We start from the raw sequence: 25,030 nt of genomic DNA, 5'->3' as shown, positions 1-25,030 counted from the left end.
GGTCATAGCTATCTTGTCAAGGTATATTGATTAATATTGAAATTATGATTAGTAATACTAGTTATGATGATTAACTTAAGTGTAAATATATGCATTAAATTCTGCTTGAAATTTTATTATATAAATAATTACTGATAAAATATGCATGTATCATTTACTAAATATAAGCTTTCCTATTCTACCTTATGTTAGTGGATAAACTTTTTTCATTTGGTGTTTGTATCATATTTATCAATACCAGACACTCATTCACATTTTGTTTATCAGTGTCTTAATATCAAAATCATTGTCTATTTTCTCAGGTTCACAAAAAGATCGGACTCTCACCTGGAACCCACACAACTAGGCAGGCCATCCTGCGTGACATGCAGGCCCGTAAAATGAAAGCAATAAGTACAACTGTCAAGGCAAAGAAAAGGAGATTAGAATTAAAATTACGAAGGTACTTATTGTAAGCAATGAATTTGTTTTGATTTTTACATCTAACAATAAAAAAATGAAAATAAAAATATATGTATAAGGTAGTTATCTCCCTTTTATACGTATATATGTATATATACATCATGAAACCCATTGTTTTCTTTGAGGAAAAAAATAATTTAGATAATCATTGATTTTTTATGTATCTAGAACACAGTCTAATGCAACAAGAGATATTCGAGAAGACAGAACCTATGCATCAGGAGTGGCCATGCTGGTGCAAAAAAAATCCAGATGAGTGTATGGAAATCCCTCCTCCAGTTGCACCTCCAATACCATCACCATGCAGTCAGCTTCCTCCCTCTGTTAACCCTGTATTCTTTGACCTTGAGAGTACAGGACTGGGTAAGTGAGTCAATTACAAAAAAGCAAAGTATTTTGTTGATTTGCATATTCCGAAAAAAAAAGTGATTTTAATTTATTTTTTATTATTAAGAGAGTAACTTGGTATCTTTAGTCATTATTTTATGATCTTGAATTTAATTGACAAAGACATTGAAAAATACACTGTGTATAAATATCTTTATCTATTTATCCTTTCAAAGCTACTCTTGGCCATGTATTTCAGAACTACATTTGTGACAGTGTAGAGACTAGATACCTAGTAACTTTATTATAATCATATATCATTTTGATTTGTCATTGTTCTGCTGGATAAACCCTAATTAGACTCATGTTATGAAACCTTTACTGATTTTTAATTTGTTCTTTTTTATTTAAATTTCAGCTCGCAACTCCCATATCACCCAAATCGTTGGAGTTTGTGGAGAAGATATGTGGAGTACATTTGTTATTCCAAAAATTCCCATCAGTACTGCTGCAGCCAATGTAACAGGCCTTACTCTGAAGACTGGGAAGCTATTTCACCATGGTAAACCAGTACAGGCTGTAACAGTGTCAAAGGCTATAGATGACCTGTTAGATTTCATTCAGCGGCAAAGTGCACCTATTTACCTTGTAGGACACAACATAAAGATCTTTGACTGTCATTTGCTTTTTAATACGTTAGAAGCCTGTGGAAAATTGTCAAGTTTCCTGGAACATTCAGAAATTCGAGGTTACAAAGCTACTTTTCAGGATCGCCACGCCTGGATTGGAGTCATATACTCAAGAAAACCTTGTGAAACATGTTACTGGTAACGAATATGATGCACACGATGCATCAGCAGATGTTGTTGCTATTCGGTACTTATTCATGGCAAGTAAAATTAGCATCGGCGATGGTTCCTTAAAGAAGGCAATATTTTCCGTTCAGGATGCTATCGATACCCATGAACATGGTAAACGTTTGAGAACAAACATGCCGTCACTACAGCCACTGATATCTGCGAAAGTATTAAGTGTTGGAATGGCGCGGCGAATGGCAGGCAGCCATCTGAATATTCATCATGTGAAAGTGGCACACAAGAGAGGAGGAACTGAGGGTGTGCGTAAGGTGTTCACTGAAACATGTGGAAAAGGTGTCAGAGTAACAAAATCAAGGAAAATCATTTATCCTTGTCACAGTGGATGGAAAGAAATCAAAATGAAAGCTAAGATAACATAACAATGTGTGCAAATGATAAAGCTAAAATGTACATATAAGTTGTAATGATAAGACACATATTACTGTATGTTTGTATATTTGTGCAGTGAGAAACTTACTATTGACATTTTACTCTTTGGTACTTCTTAGCAGAGGAAAAATGTGAACTTGCATATTTCTTAATTTCTAACAATAAGGTACATTATATATACTCTTTCCAATTTATTCTGATAGTTAATTTCACGTGAATGAACTTAAATGCAAATATAGGAAAATTTATTGAGCGGTGTTTGCTATGTTTTGTTGCAGGCATTATCCCATAATTGTATTCATCATTAAATTTAATAAGAATAATTTAAAATTGTATAACAGGTTGCTTTTCACAACAGTTTATTTCAAAATCTTTTCTTTATAGAAAAGCAAAAAAAAAATTCTGGTTTGACTGATTATCAATAATTGGACAAAGGGAGATAATTTAACTTAAATTAATTTAAAATTATTTTTCAGCAGTATTCATGTACTTATTTTTATTTTTTTCATAATGATAATTCAAACTAGATCATCTGAATAATTCTTAAAATAAAAAATGTTATTTATTACGCTCAATCATAATATTATTGTCATTATAGCAATTTTCTGTAAAATGGTCAAGGGAGGTAACTTTTATCGAAAATAACTTTTTTTTTAGTTCACGGACCTATAGTTTTTTTTATCTTTTTATTTGTGGCATTAAAAGTTCTACCTTTATGCAAAGTATGAAAAAAAGTTTAATACAAGATTTTATTTTTTTTTAGATATTTTTGTTGATTTTTTAGAACATTTTTTTTGATGAAGTAACATATTTGTTTTCAGATTTGGAGTCAAAATTCTGTTTTGATTTTGATTTAAAAGAAATTTTGCGTATATTTTTGTAAATATATAGTAATATTGAAATAATTAAATAAACAATACAAAGTGAACATTTAATTTGTAAAAATAAATACTATTTTATTTTGAAAGGTGTTTTTTTTGGGGGATTTATTTTGTAAAAATGAGATTTATGCCTTGTGTTTTTCTATTGGACATTGCGAAAAAACGAGCACACGGACATATCATTTTTTTCGCATTTTTTATTATGTCATGAACCCATCTTTCAAAAAAAAACATATCAGAAAAAAAGTTTAATACAGGAAAATTTTGACTTCTCAGAGGAGTACATCCTTAAGAAAAGACAATATAGCATTAGTGAGGATCGAACCCAATATCATTACATGTTGTGCCTTATGCAGTATCCGTTTGCCCAATAAATTAATTCTAATGACGACAAATTATATTATTAATTACTATTATTGATATTATTGTTTAATTAACTGAGAATGGATTTATTCCATTCTCAGCATATGCTATGTAGTTTGTACCTGTATTTTGCTACTTAAATGTATCATGTTATATTATTATGTAATCTTCATTATGGAGGCAATTAATGAAATAATAACTAGTCACATAGATCTAGGCCTATCTGATTGTTCCGTTATCGCAAGGAGAAACACATGGTTTGTTTCTTTTCTTCATAGGCGTGTTTTACATCTCGCACGTGCGATGTCAACAATGAATATAACGGTTTCTATATTAGTTATTTGATATTGGTGAAGTGTAGCAGTATTTTATCAGATATGGCCGCAGAATATTATGTTTGCTACCATCCTGGTGCTACCATCCTGGGGTTGGGATGGTAGCTTTTATAATCGGTCGCTTTGCCTGCCATGTTGTTGGGAATTCACAGGTTATAAATAGTCTGTTCACTTTGATTGGCTGGCCAAAGCGATTTACGTATGTTTATTGGTTACTTGTTGTTGAAGATTTCATGTGTGTAAGGGGTACCAGTGGGGGAATTATTGCAAACAAATTATCATTTGATAAACCCAGATAAGTCCGAATGGTTTTTTCTGGTTGTCGGACATTATTCTCAGAAAATACACAAGGCGGCGCTACACGTACTGAATAGAATATAAGTTCTCAATCGGATCCCCTCGGAGAAATTGAGATGTCGCGATTGTATAAGTTCGATGATTTGCCGAGTTTTGTTTACATTGTCGGGAGCGAGTGGAACATCTATGTATAGCCTAACTAGTACTGTTGGCTAAATGATCATGACCTACTTGTAAAAACTGTTCGTACATGGGACTTAGGGGATATTTGTACAACTGTATGCGCTTAAGTAAAGCAGTACAGTTTTAACCGAATTGATGATGCTTGTTTCTATGCGTATATGTATTACACCAACTTGTCCAAGTACATTGTACATGTACATGTATATCAGTACAGTGTATATTAGACGGAAAACTTGTTCCACTGCACCTTCTGAACAACTTTATTAAATAAACAAAACGTTAATTTTCATAACGCAGGTCCTATTATGTTTCCCGACGTCGTCATAATTACAACGCGTTAGTTGACTATTTCTGCGCCAGACGGCAAAACTTCAACTTGTTTGGTGTTACCTCATCTTTGGCCATATTATGTTATAAGATTGTTTTAAAGAAACCTAGAGGCCCTTTCATGAATATCATGAAGTTGATTATCTTTTACATTGAATGCGAAAGCATTTAAATTATCATTCTTCAAAAATGAATTGTCATAAGAACTATGGAAGCTAACTGTGAACAAAACAATGCGTCAAGCTTTCCTATTATTGCTTCTTAATAAATAATACTGTATAGTAGCCTTCTTAGCCTTTTGGGAAGCTAATACTTGTTATTGACTTATCTTCAACTAGTGGAGCCGCTAGCGGCCATTTTGTAAAACTGCCGCCGCGCATGTGTCACGCAGAATCTTATATTCTATCATTATTCGTTTGAATACCAGTGATTAAAGCCGCATAATCCGTATCTTTCAGGGTCCGTAAAACAAACAATGACAAGATATTGTGTAATAGCCCTAAAAAGCTATGAACTTTCCCCTAATTACAAGTCTAGAAAGTTAAGAGGTCCAAAGTTATAAATGTACAAAATTTTATTTTAGACTTATGCGCGGTCCGACAGAAAGTCAAAAGTTAACGCCCCAAAAGCTTAGAAATGCTACTTTGCGCATGTTCGGAAATAAAAGTTGTTTACCGCAATTGAGCGAGCTTTGCAGTGAAAGCTTACCGGCTTAGAATCAACTGCTGAATAAGGAGATTACTTAAACTTAAAAATGTTGTGAATTGCTGAGAATATTATATGGAAACGAATTCGAGCTATGACAACAACTATGATTTGTGAATGATCTACCAAAACCACATAATCTGACTTCTCTTCGTCTCTATAAGGTGAGTGGGGCCCCGAAGGGGAAACCGTTATATTATATAAGTGTTTGGTCACTTTTTGGAATTGGTACCGTAGTAAAATAGAGATCAGAAATCAGGAAAAGTGTTGATAAATTCGGGAACATATAACAGATTTAATCTCGGATTACAACAGAAGCATACATAGAGTCGTATTATACGCGTTTCCTTAAAAGATGATCGCATTCTTCAGTGTTATACATGTACGATATGCATGTATACGTAGCTACTGTTACAACGTCAGGAGTGTGATATCTATTCCGATATCTATTTGTGTATTTATAATTTTATGCATATGCAGTGAAATATATCCTTTTATATTCCTGTATTAAAGAAGCCACTTTCAAACTTACTTCATCAGTGCCCGTGTGTGTAAGATTGTTTTTTTAGACTTATAGTTACTTAGCCACGTACTCGTTATCAAATCTGCTGGTCTTAATTATATAAAATTCACACCAATACATCATAAGTGGTGTAAGTAAGGAATAGTGAATGACTTTTTACAATATGTATTATATATTATGTCCAATACATTTAGGCTACATAAATTCTGGCACTAATTAGTACCATTATTCCTCACATGAAAATGCCTAGACTCCTGTAATTCAAGAAATGACTAATTTAGTATCTAGTGAGGTTTGATTTTGATAAACTTGTGTTCAAAAGATGTGTAATTGTTATAAATTTGTGTTTGACAGAAAACAATTGGAACTACATGTAGTTAGTTTTACATGTAGGCTTTCACTGAAAGGTTATGTACATGCATGTATACAGTATTTATCTCTGTACATAACTGACATTTACTCCATATTTTCTTTATAGAATTATGTGACCTTCAACCAGATGACACAAGTGCAAGATGTGATGGCAGCTCGCCCAAAAATAAAAGGGAAAAACAACTACATGTATCTCTTGAGATCAAAACTGACAGTAAAAAAATAAAGTCTGTTTGTAATGTACCCATTATGAACCAGAAAGAAATGATTTTCACACAAATGAAAAAAGGAATAATAATGATTATTGCATGTTTACATACCTAGTATGTATAACTTTTGAATAATTTATGAACAATAAACCAAATAAAATAATATATGTCATTTGTCTGAGTTGTTTAATTATGTAGTGTTCATTTTAGAAATGTTCAAATACAGAAAAAGATAGCAAACAAGACTGGAGCTAGATCAAAGGTTATTTGGGGCAAAAGTCAGTGTCAAATCTCAAGATTTTGGCTCTATAGATATACAGATATCCCCATGTGTATTAAAAAAAATCTTGTTGTTGTGTAATACACAAATTGCATATATATAAGAATATCCATATATCTGTAGAGACAATAGCCTGTGATGCATGTTGTTGAATTGCATTATTCATTATTGACTATTTTAAGTTGCAAAGTTTTGGTTGAATTAGAAAGGAACAGACTGACAATAACTTCTAATTAGTCCAGGTCAATCAAGGTCTACATGTACAAGCTCTTATAGCAACTTTACTTAGTGTTTGGAGCAAGATCACACTAAAGGAATTAGGATTGCTTGAATATATTAAAATAAACTAACAAAATACATCTAATAAAGTTAGATTTTCCACCAGGGTAGACTATATACATACTAAAAATGAATTTTTACTGCAATTACTCTGATGACATGAGAATCACATTATATGGTCAGCTTATTTACTACTGGATGCTATTTTGAACTCAAGTCATTTTTATTGACTTAAAATTCAATGCATAATATGTGTACATGTACACTATACAATGTTAATGAATGTGGTATTTGTCCATGAATATGATTGTATAAGAAACACATAGGTCTTTCATTATACATTGTACATGTTTTTGATTCATTTGATTCAGAGGCAAATTCACGGCTGGACATCATAGTATATGGTTAATTGGCAAGCTATAATGTACATGTACATGTACATCACAAATTTAACCAAGGGAGCTGTCTTCATTATCTACACAGAAAATATATACATAATTGCATGTTAGACATTCAGAACTTTTAACACACATTAAACCGCCTTATTTCAACCTCAACTCCATTCTTTCTTATGTTTATTTTTTTTTTAATTTTCTGTAATCATTGAAATCATATAACCAAATGTTTATAGTTTCACCAGAAATTTATCATCATGTTTTTAACGAACATGGAGCTTTTCCAACATAAATATCAGAAATATACATACATGTGTTAAGTTTTATACTGGTTTATGGCGGTACATGGCGATTTTTAACTAATAGATATGTATACATGTATACACATGACATTGCACAAAAATGCACATTATGTCAAGTGTGCTCACCGCGCTTATTATACTTGATTTATTATTATATTTCATTTGGACCTTTATAAAACAAATGGTTATCCAAGGCAAGTCAAATATCTGAGATATTTATTTTAAAAAGTATCACCAGAGATTTACATGAAGATAACCATTTTCGTCTCTATATAGTACGATATGTCTTGTCTATTTCATTATTTATCAATACCATTATTTATATATTTGGTACATTTTTGTACAATTTATTATCTAGTCTAGTACGATGTATTGTATCGCAGCACGTATTTTACATACCGTTCCCACAAAAATCCCTCCGGTGGCCCCCGGAAATTAGGCAAAGCATAGTCAACCGATCGCCGTATTGTAAACACTCAAAATGACCGAATGGAAGTATTGTGTACACGACGATAATGTATATATATTGTTCTGGGGAACTCTTTAACTTCATCACATAACAAAACATTCACTTGTTCATGATAAGTAACAAGTTCTTCCGTAGAAGTTCCTGCTAACATGAACGACACACTTTTGACTGGGCACGCCATTTCGTTTGGTCTGGAAAGTCACGTGATCGTCTACGCATTGAAAATGCACATTCAAACACTCTGGATATCAAGTTTTTAATCATTAATTTCTTTTGAACTCGGGACTTTTTGGGTGTGTAATTAGGGGAAAGCTGATAACTTTTTATAATATATGTACCCTAATTTTCTTTTGTTGATTTACGGACCCTGAAAGATACGGATCATGCGGCTTTAAAGTTATATGTGACGTAACTAGCTCTGACACGAATATAGCAGAGGTGTATATATGTTAATAAACATTAAAAGTTAGGAACTTTTCGTTATACAGTGCAAATAAGCTACTGGTTAAAAAGAAATAAAATGATAAAATTATTAAATTCGATTTTTGGCAGTACGCCAGAAAAGTAAAGTGTTTATCGGCGACAGCATCGACCGTTGGAATTTGGTAAAAGAAAAAGAAAACCTAAAGTTTCATCATGAAGTAGCAGCTTTCCTCCTCGCCACGTGAGTATCGTTATCGTTAACAGCGATCTCAATTTCATTTCCTATATATAGATTATATAGGACTACAGCAGATATATAACGTGATCATCGATTTTCGCTCTCTCGTATATTGATAAGCGTGGACATATACTTACTTTTTGGGTGGAAATCACTCTTACAATATAGATTTTGCTATTAAAACATCGATTTCTAATGTAGTTATAGAGAATGTGGGGCCCGATAAGGGGTAATTTACAATTTACATTATTGTGCCTATGTGATTGATATGGCGCTTTCTTCAACTTGGATGTAAAGTATAGCCCTAGAATGTTTAAAATCTAAAGTATGTCGCTGTGTTTATCATTATAAATGAATATCATACATATTATATTGTTCTGTACACATCTTTTCATTTACATATTTACTCACATGTAATACTGTAGCAGGTTTTATTTTACATGTAGATAGTGATACGGTTGCCTTGTACCTTCGCGCTAGGGGAATTTTCTTTTAGCTCAGTCGGTAGCTACAGTGGCGGACCAGTAAGTCTGCGGTCACAGGTTCGAGCCCTGCTGTGGCACACTACTCTCAGCCTTTTACAATACAATATATGGGGCAGTTTTTCATGTATTGTTTTTTTAATTTTAGCTATGATAGCTACAGTAAAGAGAGACAGGCTCCTACATCCCTTATGACATCAACTCCAGACAAAAGAAATACCTTCAGACCACCTTTGTGTGGTATTTTATCAGAAATTTCATCAGAAGAGTCACCAGCACCTAGCCAAAGGTATTTATTGATACTTTTTTTTACCAAAATAAAAAAAATTCAAAGATATCGGTAGCGGAAACTCAGCACATGTAAAATACTGATATGACATGCTATCTAAATGTATGAGAAATAAGATCATATCTAGTATTTGTTGTGAAAATGTATGTGATTTTGATGAAAGAAAGTTTTTATTTAAAAAAATTTGCATGTTGATTTCAGTGGATCAGTAATATCTGGAGTTCATAAAATACATTCATCTGGACCTCCATGTTCAACATCATCGAAAGGGTATGTACTATTAATTATATTGATTGTTTTCATCTCCTACTATAATTAATTCATATTGCAGGATGCTTGTATAGTATGATATCAAATATTATCATACATCATGTTTATAACAGTATCTGTGATAAGTTGGAACAAATCACATGACAGGGAAATAAAATGTCGTATGTGTATATTTATCCCCTGTGAAACGCGTTTGCGGGGGATATTGTTTTGGGCTCGTCTGTCCGTCCAAGATCATTTTCCGGGCTATAACTCAAAAACCATTTAAATTTTTGTTCAGTATTGCAATACTCCTATACGTTTAAAGTTATACTTGAATAATTGTTACTTTAACCTTGATGTATTTGGGTTTTATTCCAACTGTGGGGCGCGAGGGATAATGCCACGCTTTGTGGCTTCTTGTTTATTCTACGTACATCGTAACAAAATTATTATTACCTACTATACAGTGTAATATTGCCTTGGCAAAAAAGTTAAATTAAGGTGTTCCAACTCTTAGTTGTTAATTTGGTAACAAGTACTGACAGTTGGAACAGCCAGTTTGTTTGTGCTCATGATACATTTTTCATTTCTTTTACATAGGTGGATCATGAGTAGTGCAGCAGAAAGGTCTTCATCTTTCATCAATCCATTTAAGTAAGTAGAAATATGAATGAATGTTACAGTGTAATATAATGTAGAGTTGTACTTTGCACTTTACAGCATAGTTGATATTATTGATTCAGTGTATGAAAAAGAAGCTTTGAGCTGTGTTCATGGAACATTATAAGATGAGCTAAAAAATTGTTCTGCTCTTGTCACGTCAAGGTATATAATTATAACAAATATTTTGTAGAGAGTTGTACATGTATGTAACCCTGGTCAATACTAGCCGCAATATATCGCTCGGCTAGAGAGAACTTCTCTTTTGCTCAATCGATTGAGCGTCAGACTAGTAATCCAGAGGTCCTGAGTTCGATCCCTGGCAGAGGCAGGTATTAAATTTATTGTAAATCCTGCACCCTGTTACATTGGCGCCCATGTCGGGACTCGGGAATGATACTTCACGATACCTGCGAAGGAATCTTTGTGACCCCTGGAAACTCGAGGACGAGTTGATTCCTGGAGGGGGAGTATACATGTATACGTAACCCTGGTCAATACTAGCCGCAATATATCGCTCGGCTAGAGAGAACTTCACTTCTCTTAAGCTCAATCGGTTGTGCGTCAGACTAGTAATTCAGAGGTCCCGAGTTCGATCCCTGGCAGAGGCAGCTAGCAGGTATTACATTTATTGTAAATCCTGTTACATGTATATATGATTGATTATGGATATATGTTGTTACTTGAAGAATTATTCATGCCGATAATGGTACTGTAGTTGTAGTCTTCTACATAGTCAATAGTCTGGCCATGTGAGTTTATAAATTACAAGATTTGTGATCCAAGTCCTTGGAAACAATATACATGCTTGTACATAATATGTGTCCACATAAACCATTGATATACCATATTATTTCACTGCTTGTTTGTGTAATGTTGAAAGGTTAACATTAGAAGTTACTGAAGAATATGACGAAGACACAGATATAGAGGATGAAGATTATGAACCAAGCTTCAATATAACCATTGGGTAATATTTTTTGCTTATTTTGTTGGTTTAGTTTCGATTTATCTTTTGTCAAATCCTTACATTATCACCAATATAACAGTAGGCAAGATTTTTATAAGAATTTTATTTTATCTTTGCCTGTGGTAGCTATTGAACTGGAACCATAAGCTTACTATTTTATATAAATAAAATATAGTCTACTGTTATCTGATTAAGATGAAAAGGAAATACATTGTACATTGTATATCTGGGTAAGAAGGGTTAGTCTCTGCATTTAGCAAACAATTTTTTTTTTCAAATTATTTATTACAATTACCATTATCTACTATATAACATCAATGCGTTTTACAGGTGACATTAATTTGTTATTTTTACAGTCCTACAGATTGCTGTGATATCCAAGATGTTGCTGCCTCTGACCTGGTTCATGGAAATTTGTTTGAGCACGAGGACAGTGAAGATGACATAGAAACAACTGAAACAGTTGATGCCTCTGATGATAATTCAAATGGAGTGAAAAGGATTTTGGATGTTGGTCTTTCCAACGTTAACCGAGTCCTAGATGATGACACTGCGTTGGTTTTCATTTCACAATTGAAAGTTCTTGCCGAAAAGACTGTTGACAGCCAATGTTATGTTGATGAGTGCAGAAAACAAGTCGGCATTTCTATCGAAAGTAAAGGAACAGCAATATACCTAAAATGGGTAATCCATTGTTTTCTTTTGCATTATACTTTCATTCTTATACAAATGGTTTGGTTTGGGTTGTTTTAGTTGAACGCCCTATTAACAGGCAGGGTTGTTTAAGGATGTGCCAGGTTTGTTGTTGAAGGAAAGCCAGAGTACCCTGAGATAAACTAGTCAGTATGTGGGATTGGCCCACATTGGACTCGAACTAGAAATCTACAATTGGATGGCTTGTGGTAATAGGTTGTGATATCTTAACCACTCAGCCATTGCGGCAAATTGAAACATAAATATCAGTGTATAAGTTTACTGTCTCATATGATGTGTGGTATCAGTAAATCAAGTGTTAAGATTATTTGCAACTGTTATACATGTGTACTTTTTATTTTATTCCTCCGTGAGAATTTACATCAATATTTGCAGGGGAGTAAAGCATTTATTTTGAATTGGTGATCTTTTTATGGAGTAAGAATTTTACTTGGAATCATATTATACTATTCTGTGTGTTTTAATGTTAATGTTAACTCGGTAGCAATAAATGCAAATCTATTTCGTTGTGTTTGAGCTGACAAATGAGAAAGATAATTAGTTTTATCCTGTACCCTAGATTTATCATGTTGCTATATAGCTAGAGAACTGAATTGTTTATGTTTCTCTACTTTCATCAGGTTTGTGAAGATGGCCATATGGTTTATAATTGGTGTTCCCAACCACTTCTCAATAGAGGTCTTCACAGTGGAGATATACTAACTGCGGCTGCTATTCTGTTTTCGGGAAACAATTATAGTAAGATTCAATTGTTGGCAAAGATTTTAAAGCTGCCCTTCCTGGGTGCGTCAACATTTACGCGTATCCAGAGGACATACCTAGTGCCCACTATTGAGGATTTATGGAGTGAGCAACAGATGGAATGCCTTGCCGAATTCCAAGACCATGGAATTACAATTTTAGGTAAGGGTTGGGCCCAATAGGGGAAAAAGAAGTAAATCCTTCAATTCGCTACAGGTCATAGAGTTCTCCATGGATTGTAACCAAACTTGCCCAGAAACATCCTTTAGGGGAAGGGGGACAGAATCTGTATTCATTGTAATCATCAAGAGATGTTATAGTATAGTTATGTATCTTTGCTTTGCAATATTCATGAATCGATGACAATTGACTGAGGCTTCTGATTGTTTGAAATTTAAAGTAAAAATATTGTCTACATCAGATTAAAAGAGCCATAGATGATATGAGGGAGACATTTTACAGCAAAAGGAATTATGACTACTATAAACCATCTCCTAGGGTGTTTTGAGAACATCTGCTTGGCAACCATTGCATTGATTGTTTGTTACTTACTTGCTTTAAATTCATGTACATGTATCATTACAAATTTGTTGGTTAAAACAGGTGATGGAAGGATGGACAGTCCTGGACATAGTGCCCAGTACTGCTCATATACTGTTATGGAGAATATCACAAAAAAAATATTAGCAATAGCAACACTGGACAAGAGACAGACTGGCAGGAAAAGTGCTAATTTGGAAAAAGCAGGATTTCTGCAAGTGATGCATGAGCTCAGAGACAAGGGAGTCACTGTTACAGAAGTTGTCACTGATGCCCATATGCAAATTTCCTCACTAATGAGTAAGTGTTTGGTGTTGTTCATAATTTGATACATGTACCATAGGTTATTGATACACACACATATATTAAGGGGAATATGTTGTCGGTTTGTTTTGTTTCAACTTCAAAATGTTCTGTCAACAATGATTTAGTAAACATCACAAATAAAAATTAAAATGTAGTAATTGAACAAATGATGTGCTCTCAGCTGGTGAAGTGATGTTGATGTACATGTACTTTATTTTATGGTATGCATGTTTACAGAGAAGCAGTTTCCTGAAGTCAAACATTCCTTCGACATTTGGCATGTGGCTAAGAATTTAGGGAAGAAAATTGTAGCTGTAAGTTAGATATCTAAATTTATTATTTTCTGTTTTTGTGATTAAGATCATTATGACATATGTCAATATTTTTCTGTTACAAATTGATTTATCAATATAAGATAATCAGTTTGTTTGTTCAGTTTAGTTTTTCAATAAGAAATAAAGATTTGTTTGTTTGTTTGTTTGTTTGAGTTTTACGGCCCATCGACAACTAAGGTCATTTAGGGCCAAACTACAAGTCAAGCATTATTATCAGGATAAAAGATCATGGTAAAAAAACAAGTAAGGATTAAAACACAGATTGTAAACGTGTATTTGATAAAAAAAGGTCTGCATGGGATAAAATAGTTTTGGCTAAAACACACGAGAAAACTCGTGCAAAATGTTCATGAAACGATGAAATGTTGAACGTCACAATATAGACGTCGACGTTTCGTATTGATTTATTAAAAAAAATCCATTGGAAAATCAATGGAATCGTACGTTTAAAACGTATTTTATATTATCAAGAAGTCTGAAAAATTAATTATAAGCATTGGTGTAATTATTTCTTAACTTCATCGGGTTATGAAATAAATTTTGTTTGCATACTTTTGTGAGAATCCGCTACGCGGATTCACAGTTTGCAAACAAAATTTCTTTTGAAGTTGAAGTTAAAAAATAGTGACATCAATGCGCATCTCAACCAAGCTAAGTGTACACGATTATGTACTCCGGGGGATCTTTGGGTTTTATCGTAGCTTCTATGACGTTGTTAAACATCTGAACTTGAATGTTTAGCTCAACACTTACAGTGCCGTAGGGCCGATCTTCAGGTTTCCAGAGTGCCATATGGCCGATTGGGCCGATCTCCAAAATACCAGACTCCATTTTGCTTTATTTTGATATTTCCGTATATATGACTGAATTAACGTAAATGACCGTAAATAAATATCTTCCAAATATCCAACCGACGTCATTTTATGGCGTAAAATATGACGTAGCATGACTTCATTTGCAAAGGATAGACGGCATCTTGATCCAGACATTTCCACCGATATTTAGGCCTATTACTTGTTTTTTAATCAGTTTCATGTGCATTACTCAGAATAGAGAGACAATTTCATTAATGTTATATCACTATATTCTAATCAATATACCCTATGCTGCTCTTTTATCCTTTATATACATAGCATTAAATTTTATTCTCCTCGTCATCTCTTCAATAAAAACGACTAAGGAGGACATGTTTACAGGATGACCAGATCGTACCGAAACATGCGTCTGCTATATAATAATTTTTAAAGCTTTGTTTGCTAACAAAAAGTTATTCTCAGCTTTATTTGGTCACAGTACAACAACAAACTAATAATTCGCGGCCTTAACAGACATATTCTATAGTACATGTATGGATTTCCCATAGCGTTAACGACATACATTCCTATATATACCAGTCAATAATTCGGTAAATAAATATCACCCCACGTTTTAGAACTCATAAAAAATATTACAATACTTCATGTCCACGTCATTTTTGTACATAATTTATGAAGTTTGAGGTTACTCGTATATACACTTCACTTGTATATAGCAATAAGAAATCGCAAGTTTAATTGACTGTCCACAGAATATGATATCTGACTACAGTCTAAAGAAATTTTGACATATAAATGTGAAACTGCCAAACGGTACCGGCGTCATATGAAATATGGTATGTATATTCAGTTCACACTGTCAAGTAGAGACTTCAAGTGTAAGATCTGCAGCGTGTTCCATTTAGTTTTACTGGGACAAACCTGGCGTTCTGCTAACTACTTACACTACTCGTACTTGGAGTGTAAATTAATTAAGAATTTATCACAAGATGGACACAAATCAAGGTAAGTTTTTCTGATATTTTTCAATATTTTATCAGCACCCATCTCCTCCCCATGACCTTCCTCGTTTCTGTGACTAAAATGTTGTTGCTGTATAGCTTTAAATATACTATCATACTTGGGCCATGCATCCTCGTAAGTTGTATCTTGCTTTTGACCATGACACACGTGTCAAGATTCTTTCATGTTTTACTTAATAGGTATAACATGTACTTGATGTAAGAATTTTTTGTTAACTATGGTTGGGGCGTTTTTTATCCTCACCTTAGACCATAAACGGCCATTTTCAATTTATATCATGTTGTTGGTTTTCATTCACATGCTTGGTCCAACAAGCTAGCCCTGCATGTCGACAATACGCTCCGGTATAAAAAACACTTTAGCCAAAAAAGGGAGTAAGACTACTGATTTGCCCGTTGTCAGTATAATGACCGAGGGGATGTGTCTCTGTCGGCAAGTTTCAGTGAGATAGCACTATAAATGGATAAGAGATTCAACTATAGCAAAGAGACATGGCATGAATAAAAACTATTAATTAATATGATCCAACAACTATTAATTGCGCCCAAAACATTTGGCAACAAATGGAAATACTTTAACAACGCATTTACGGTAAAAAAAAAACAACAACAAAAAACCCAAAAATCAAAATACAGAAACTTATGGGAATAAAGAAGAATATATCCCCGGGATTCTTTGTAAGAAGATGCCATATGTCAAAGATTGGATCCAAAAGATCGCGGATAGACACTACATATAGATTCTTACATATATAGGCTTTCGCCCCCCACCTTCGTCGGTTACCCTCGAGTAATCAGTCCTACAGAAGCGTTTATATGTAGACGACATTGGGTTTTACCAATGGGAATTTCACTACAAACACATATAACTGCTGTATATGTTCAATGGCATACATTTAATTATATTATATTCATAATCGGAAAATATTTTCAATGCCTTATATCTTAAAGCAAACATAAATCCGTTAATTTAGATAATCGGTTAGTTATACACATGGTTGGTCCGTATAGCGACATGTAAACTATACGCAGGTTTGACAGTATTATCTAAACCGAAATCGATATATACCATTTCGAGGGGACGTCCTCGAACTTTTGCTTATTTTCCATTCAGTTCTAGATTATTGTATTTACGCGCAATTAAAATGGAATTGCACCCCTGACAACTTTCACAGTGCGAATGTGGGGGTACATGAAGATTTGCAATTTTGTTTGTTTGTTTGTTTGTTTGAGTTTTACGGCCCATCGACAACTAAGGTCATTTAGGGCCAAACCTACAAGTCAAGCATTATTATCAGGATAAAAGATCAGGGTAAAAAAAGGCAAGTAAGGATTAAAACACAGATTGTAAACGTTTATTTGATAAAAAAAAGGTTTGCATGGGATAAAATAGTTTTGGCTAAAACACACGAGAAAACTCGTGCAAAATGTTGATGAAACGATGAAATGTTGAGTTGATACGATGATATGATGAGAAAAACGTTCATATTTTATCTAAAATACCGATTTCTTTGAGATAATTAAAAATACGATTATGTCTCACGGCATGAAACAAAGTGTACATGTCGGGGACATCGTAGTACTTATCTCGTATGTGCTTAAAATCAATACAGTGCACTAAAATATGCTCCACTGTGAGAGGAGAATCACATGCATGGCATGTGGGAGGATCCTCCCCTCTCAATAGATAGGAATGGGTAAAATATGTGTGTCCAGTTCGGAGCCGAGAGAGAACAACTTCCTCTCTGCGGTCTCTCCGACTGGACAGTTTAGGATTAAGTGTAGGTTGAATTTTAAACAGTTTATTGTTTGTTTCGGTAGACCACCTTTGTTGCCAATGGTGTTTGATGGCTGAGTGAATTGAAGGTTTGATGTCGGTGTATGGTAGTTTCAAATCTGTTTGTGCTAGGCGAAGAGCAGTCTTAGCTGCTTTATCAGCCTGTTCATTCCCCTTTATACCCACATGACTGGAAATCCAGAGATAAGTAATTTGAGTTTTAAAAGATAATTGAAATGTTCGGATTAAAAGATTTTGGATTAGAGTATTTCTAGGACATCTTGATTTCAAAGCCTGAAGAACCGAAAGAGAGTCTGAACAGATGATTGCCTTTTCGATGCGGTGTTCTTCGATGTGGTCAAGAGCCAGACCGATAGCACAAGATTCCGCAGAGAAAATGGAGGCAACATCTGGAAGTCGGAAAGAGGAACAGTGATTAGATGTACAGCATGCTGCCGCAACTTTATCACCATCTTTTGAGCCGTCAGTGTAGATCTTAACATGATCAGGGAAAGCCCTAATGCACTCCCGAAAGGAGGATTTGTGTTCTTCGGGTAATGCACTGGATTTTGCCCTCTCATATAGAGATAAATTGATATCAGGTGTTTGCATGAGCCATGGTGGTACATCCGATATGGTGTACTCGTCAATGGTGTCGAAATTTATATTTAGTTCCTGCAAAAACTCTGAAATTCTGATGCCAAATGTTGGTATGAGCTTTTGATTTTGTCTGAATATGTCCTGGTGTTGTGGATTAAATACAAGATCGAATGCGGGGTTTTTGGGATTGGATTTCAGTTGAGCAGCATACTGTAAGGATAATTTCTTTCGTCGATCGTCTAGAGATGGCTCATTAGCTTCCACATGGAGACTCTTCACAGGTGTTGTTCGAAAAGCTCCAAGTGCGAGACGCAGTCCCTGATTCTGTATAGGGTCAAGCATCTGTAGATAGGAGCTGCGAGCCGATCCATAGACAATAGAGCCGTAGTCAAGTTTTGATCTAATAAGTGCCCGATAGATACGTAGAAGCATTTCACGGTCTGCACCCCAATCAGAATGGGAAAGAACTCGTAGAATGTTCAGCGCCTTCGAGCACTTATCCTTCAGATGTTTGATATGTGGAACAAAGGACAGTTTCGAATCAAATATTAGTCCAAGAAATTTAGTTTGTTCAACTACTGGAATTTTAATTCCATTGAGTGTGAGGTCAGGATCATTGTGTGGTTTTCGTTTTTGACAGAAATGCATGCAGACAGTTTTTGATCTTGAAAATCTGAAGCCATTTTCGTCAGCCCAATTTTGTAATTTGCCTAAACATTGTTGTAGTTGTCGTTCTATAGTGTGCATGTTTTTTGATCTGTAACAGATCAAGAAATCATCCACAAATAGAGACCCTTCCGTAGATTGGCCAAGACATTTAGTTATGCTGTTAATTTTTAATCCAAAAAGTGTGACGGACAGGATACCACCCTGAGGGACGCCCATCTCCTGTGTTTCTGTTTCTGAATAAGTTGAACCCGTTCGAACTTTGAAATGCCTGTCAGATATGAAATTTGAAATAAATTTTGGCAAATCATATTGTTTGATTCCAGGAACCAAACTAATCTAGTATTTATCATACGTTCTAGAGTTTTACAAATACAACTCGTCAATGAAATAGGACGATAGTTATTGGCATCAGTAGCATCTTTCCCGGGCTTCGGAAGGGGTATAATAGTAGATTCCTTCCAAGACTCGGGAATTTTGCCAGAAGAGTAAACTTGATTAAATATAGTTAAAAGACATTTTAGTGAAGAGTCTGGTAATTGTTTTAAAAACATATATGGAATTTCGTCTGGTCCAGCTGCCGAGTCCTTTGATTTCTCAAGGGACTCGAGCAATTCTGGTATCTCGAAAGGCCTATTGTAACTTTCACTATTGGAGGATTTAAAATTAAGACGTCTCTTTTCCTTTTCTTTTTGAAATTTTTGAAATTTTTTGGAATGATTTTTGACGGATGAATTTTTAGCAAAATTTTTGGCAAAGGCGTCAGCTATTTCGGATTTTGAAGAAAATATTTTATTTTTGTTAATGAGGTGGGAGGATGGTGTTGCTTTTCTTTTCCCACTGATTTTACCAATCATTTCCCAAACTTTCTTCGAAGATGTATTGGAATTAATTTTTGAGACGTACTCTTTCCAAGTACTTTTCTTGTCGGACTTAATAGACCTTCGAGCTTTAGCTCTCCATATTTTAAAATTGTTATAGTTTGAGACGGTTGGCGAAGCCAAGTACCGCCTCAGAGCTGCATTTCTACCAGATCTATTGATAAATGAATCATTTGACAGAAGGAACTTAGTAGGTTTTGGCACGGATTTTGGTATGGTTTTTGTAGCGATAGAAGTGAGCGCTTCTGTGAAAATTTTAATGGGGTCATCGAGGTTCAAAAAATTATCCTCGATGAGCTCCTCGGCGCATAAGGTTTTAAACTGAGCCCAATCCGCCTTATGTAAATTCCAACGAGGAATAGGCTCCTCAAGTTTTGGTGACCCTATATTTTTTAATATAATTGGAAAGTGATCGCTTCCACAAAGATCATCGTTGACCCTCCAATCATAATCCAGAAGAATTGATGGATGGCATAACGATAGATCAATGTGGGTAAGCGAGCCAGAGGCAGGGTGTAAATATGTTGGGGCATTGGTGTTATAAAGACATAAGCTGTTTTTATCGATAAACTCTTCGATACGTCTACCTCTATCGTCAGTGCCTGGGGATCCCCAGAGGCTATTATGACCGTTAAAGTCACCCATGATAATATATGGCACTGGTAGTTGTGATACGATGTTACTCAGTTCATCACAACTAAATGGAGTATTTGGAGGTAAATATATAGAACAGACTGTTATTTTTCGGTGAAGAGTTGCGCTTATAGCAACAGCTTGTAAGGTGGTATTTAGCTGAATGTGTCTGTGAGGGACGTTTTTATGCACCGCCACCGCCACACCACCTGATGCGCGGCCACCTGTTGTTGGAGTTTTTGTGTATAGTGTAAATTGTCTGAGATTGATGGTGTCTTTCAGCATTATTTCTTGACGGCAGAATATGGATGGGTTTTTTGTTTGTATAAGATGTTTTAATTCTTCTATGTTCGCTTTAAATCCGCGTATGTTCCATTGTATGATAGTGTTTGTCTCTATGTTGGTCCCTGAGGATAGTTTGTCGGACCGACAGGACTACTTGAAGTAGGTTGTTTGGTGGCGATAAATGTGTTGTCACCAAACTCGCTGTCGTCCGATAGAACATCATAGATGTTCCGTCCAAGGATAGGGTCATCTGATCCCTTACTGGGTTTGTTGTTTAGTGCAGGGAACCTCGCCAGCTTTACCTTGGTGGTTTTGGTCTGGCGTTGCTCCTGCGGTGGTGTATTAGCTGGTCGCTTGGTTTTATTAGGGAGTTTTTTAACGTCAATAGACGGTGAAGATAAAGCACGTCTATGACGAGTGGCAGTAACTTGTTTTCTAATGTTCTGTGTTTGAATTTGGTGTTATGTAAGTCCCGGAGACGCCGGTGGGATTGGCGTTTTAGCTCCAGGTGGCCCAGCAGGTGGTTTTTGTTGTGGTTTGTTTTGTGGTTTACATGGACCTGACTTGAACCTGTTCGGGTCCCCCATGATTACTTTGCAGGCCTTAGCATCAGCCATATCTGGGACATCATTGTCCCAGTTAGGCTTGTCAACCAAGGTCTGGACCGACGCATGTTTGACGGTGACACTGTCAACAGGCGTCTTTGCGCGGGTGATCTGGGCATAGGTTGCCACATTCAGGTCTGAACACTCGACTATCCTCCTAGCTTCAGGGAAGGAGACACCTCGGGTATATTTGACCCGTAATATCTCCCTCTCCCGAGTCCAGGCAGGACAGGTGCGAGCAGACGCAGCATGGTCACCCCCGCAATTGACGCAGTGACGGTTGACAATGTCACATTCGTCTTTTTCGTCGTGACCTTCACGGCCACAGTACTGACATACCATTTTACGTCTACAATTGCTCTCATGATGGCCGTACCTCTGGCAGTTACGGCACCTCAATGGATTGGGGATGTAGACAGTGACATTGTAACGTTGGTAACCAACAGTTACGCTCTGTGGTAATGTTGGTGTAGCGAATGTTAAGATAAAAGTGTGTGTTGGGACCAAGCTCCCACTTTTTCTCGTCATGATGCGTTTAACATGAGAGACCGGAATGTTCTCCTCTTGGAAGTATGACAGTATGTCAGCCTCATTGTCATTGCGCAAGGCTGGGCACCTGATTACCCCCTTGCTGCAATTCAATGATGAGTGTGGTTTTACACACACACTGAGGCCGGCAAAACTGTTGGTTCCAAGGAGGTTCTCCGCTTGTTGCTTGCGGAAAACCTCTATTAGGAGATCACCCGATTCCAAAGGCTTCACAGATTTGACATCTCAGGCAATGCCTTTGATGCCCTTTCGCAATATTAAGGGTGATAAACCTGCAGTGGTCTTGCCACTCTGTGTAGAGGACATGACCAGAAACTGTGGGAATGTGTTTGTTGTACCGCTTTTTGTTTGTTGATTTGTGGTTGATTCCTTTTGGGGAGATTTTGGTTGTAGTTCACTTTGTTTGTTTTTGGAAGCCATCTTTTAGAGTTTATTACAATTCGCTAGCTGTGCCCCCACCCACCTCGGAGCCAACAGGGGGACACTCATGATGACATGGATATCCAGTGTCAAAGTGTCAGGGTTACACAGATAGTATACTCGGAAGAATATTTCGAACAAACATAATTCAAATCAAGCTTGCGGCAGCACGCTCGCAAGATCGATCAGAATCAAGACAATCCAAATTAAACTCACGATTGACCCTAAGCCACCGCCTTCTTGGAGATCTACGAACCAAGGGCTCGGCATGACCAGCCGATTGATAATACAGGGCCCATATTACCTCTCGTCTAACCGGAGTCTGAAGCCAAAGTAGTGTGTAGCAGTAAAAAAAGGAAGAAAAAAGAGCAAAACCTATTCAACCACCAGGACCTTCTTCCCCCGGATACGAGATGCAACCCACGGCAAACAGGTTGGCTCAAATTGGAGCTACTGTGAAAGCCTTCAGCTACACTGATATCACGCGGACGCACATCACACCCCCAAAAGTGGTGCGCATCCGCATGAGAACAGTGCACCCAGTCTCGGGACGTGGACCCAGCTTTCATGGAGACCAGAAATAAAGAGAAAAATAAAAAAGCAACAAGCAAAACATGGATGCAATCTTTAGTATATATATACATTTTGTATATGCAAAATATTGCACATATATTGCTTTGCTATATATTTGAAAGTGACAAATATGAATCCCTCTGTAATATATTGATACTGACTTTATATTCAGCATACAAAAATATACATTGTTTGTATTGTTTTAGGCTGGTCAAGATAAAGCCTGCAAACAACTTTTGAGCTGGAACCAGGACATCATTAACCACTTCTGGCATTGCTGTGAACAAGCAAACACATATGATGATTTTAGAAGTATTGTGCTGGTAGAAAGTTAATTTCAATATACATCCATCTAGATTTGCTACTAAGGAATTTTCCATACCAGGTAAATAATTATTCTTTAAATTGAAGGCTTCAATCGTCTTTTGTCCGCCATCATGCATCATGTGCTCAAAAATAATTTACATTTTCAACTTTTTCTCAAAAACTAGTGAAACAAATTCAATGAAATTTTGCACAAACCTTTAGACGATTGTAAATATATGTTACCTTAGGTTTCATTGTCCAGATTAAGTTAACGTCATTATGTGGGTTGATGATTGTACCATTCTGAATGTTTTGTTTGTTTCAACATATCATGAAAATGTGGATTTATTTTTTTATGGGGGGGTGTTTTTTATAAAGGTATTGATTATGCAATTAATTGCAGTAGATGTGTGACATTTTTTGTGAATTCAAATTGCAGGGATTATGGGGAGGAGTCATTCATCATGTTGTGAATGAACACTCATGGGTTCTGTCCTACAGTGTCATGGGAGTTAGTGAATGCTCACATGGACCTCTTACTGACACAGAAGAGAAAGAGTGGATGAAGAAAGGAAGTCCTGCTCATGTTTCTCTGAGGAAGATTGTTTTGAACAAAAGGCTCCTTAATCAGGTGCCTTATTTTCTAAACTTCAGGTATGTATAAATGCTATCTTACATTTCCCCAGAAACGTTTACAAAGGGTGCATATCATTAAAAATACATAATAGTTGGACAAATTGGTAATATCTCTTTCATTTTATTAGAAAACCAATAACATTTTTCTTATGAATATTTCATAGTTTGGTAATTTATTGTGTTAATTTTATTGAGCTGAAAGTTATGGATGCTTTGATGGCAGAGTCACTACAGTGTCCTACAGTGTTTATCATTTTGAAATAAAAAATGCGAGATCTTTTTCCACCTTCCTTTCTTAATTTACAGAAGCACATCTGAATTGGAAAATTTCCAAAACCACATTCTCATGTATGCTGCCAAACGATTCGCATACACACCACCTGTGTACAGAGCTAGAAATGGATTATAATGAAAATGTAGACAAGGGAGTTTTAAAGAACAAAGATGGAAGCACTAGGTAGGATTTATACATACATAGTTACTTGGACAGGAATAATGACAGACTTTTAAAAAAATGGCAAGGGATGGGGATAAATAATTGAAAGGAACACTTATTTTGCTTTTGTATTCAGGGTTTATTAAAGGGTCACTACCTTTCTGGAGCAAAACATAAAGATTTTTTTCAAAAACATTAGTATCACAGAAAAAATATACAGATTGCCTGAGATGATGTTACAACACCAAACATGATTTTAATAGCTGAAGTATTGGAAACAAACAATTATGTTGTCAGTACCAATATCAGTGTTTCCTAAATACATGTAATTTCATTTTTTTGTTCTGTTGTAGATATCAGAGAACCTATAATAAAAAATCAGGGAGATGGTCTGTTGTACCTGTAAAGCAACCCAAAACATTTGATCATGTCTTTACCCTGAGGAAAAAACTGTTGGAGAGACGTCTGTTAGACCGTAAAGGTATGCACAGCAAGGCTGTGCTAAGTGAAGACGATCCTAGAAACATTTCTCGCAATATTGCACCAGTGCCACCTCCATCCACTGCAGAGTTGGTAGAGGGGAAAAAGTCTCGGATGTCAAAATAACTTTATACTCTTGGTGCTATCTATTGGACAAACACTGAAGATGTATGTGTCATACATATTGGAGTTGTACATGTTTTTTTCAAATCACTTTTTATCTGTGGTCTGGCTTCTGTCCATATTTATTGTGAAGTACTCGACAGATATTTCTCAATGTTATCAATTCAATTCAAAATATTTCATTCTCACACACATCCTCACATTCCTACCCTGTGAATTATATTAATTAATCAGGGAGCCTGTAGTAATTTAAGTAAAGATGGTAAATTTTATAGAAAGTTAAGAAAATAAATAATTCAAATATTCAGTATAGTAAT

The 25,030-nt window shown here is 35.5% G+C and overlaps 1 long non-coding RNA gene and 1 pseudogene across 1 annotated transcript; both read left to right on the top strand.

Annotated features, from left to right (window-relative positions):
• Positions 1-307: 307 nt before the first annotated feature.
• LOC138335608 (uncharacterized) lies at positions 308-1,440 on the top strand. Its single transcript, XR_011210306.1, has 3 exons — positions 308-442; positions 631-825; positions 1,208-1,440. It is a non-coding gene; the product is annotated as an uncharacterized lncRNA (long non-coding RNA).
• An 8,374-nt stretch (positions 1,441-9,814) lies between these two features.
• LOC138334650 (uncharacterized) lies at positions 9,815-24,923 on the top strand (annotated as a pseudogene).
• The last annotated feature ends 107 nt before the right edge of the window (positions 24,924-25,030 follow it).

Source organism: Argopecten irradians, chromosome 11, assembly GCF_041381155.1.
Source record: "Argopecten irradians isolate NY chromosome 11, Ai_NY, whole genome shotgun sequence".
NCBI lineage: Eukaryota > Metazoa > Mollusca > Bivalvia > Pectinida > Pectinidae > Argopecten > Argopecten irradians.
This window is presented reverse-complemented; position numbering and strand designations above follow the sequence as displayed.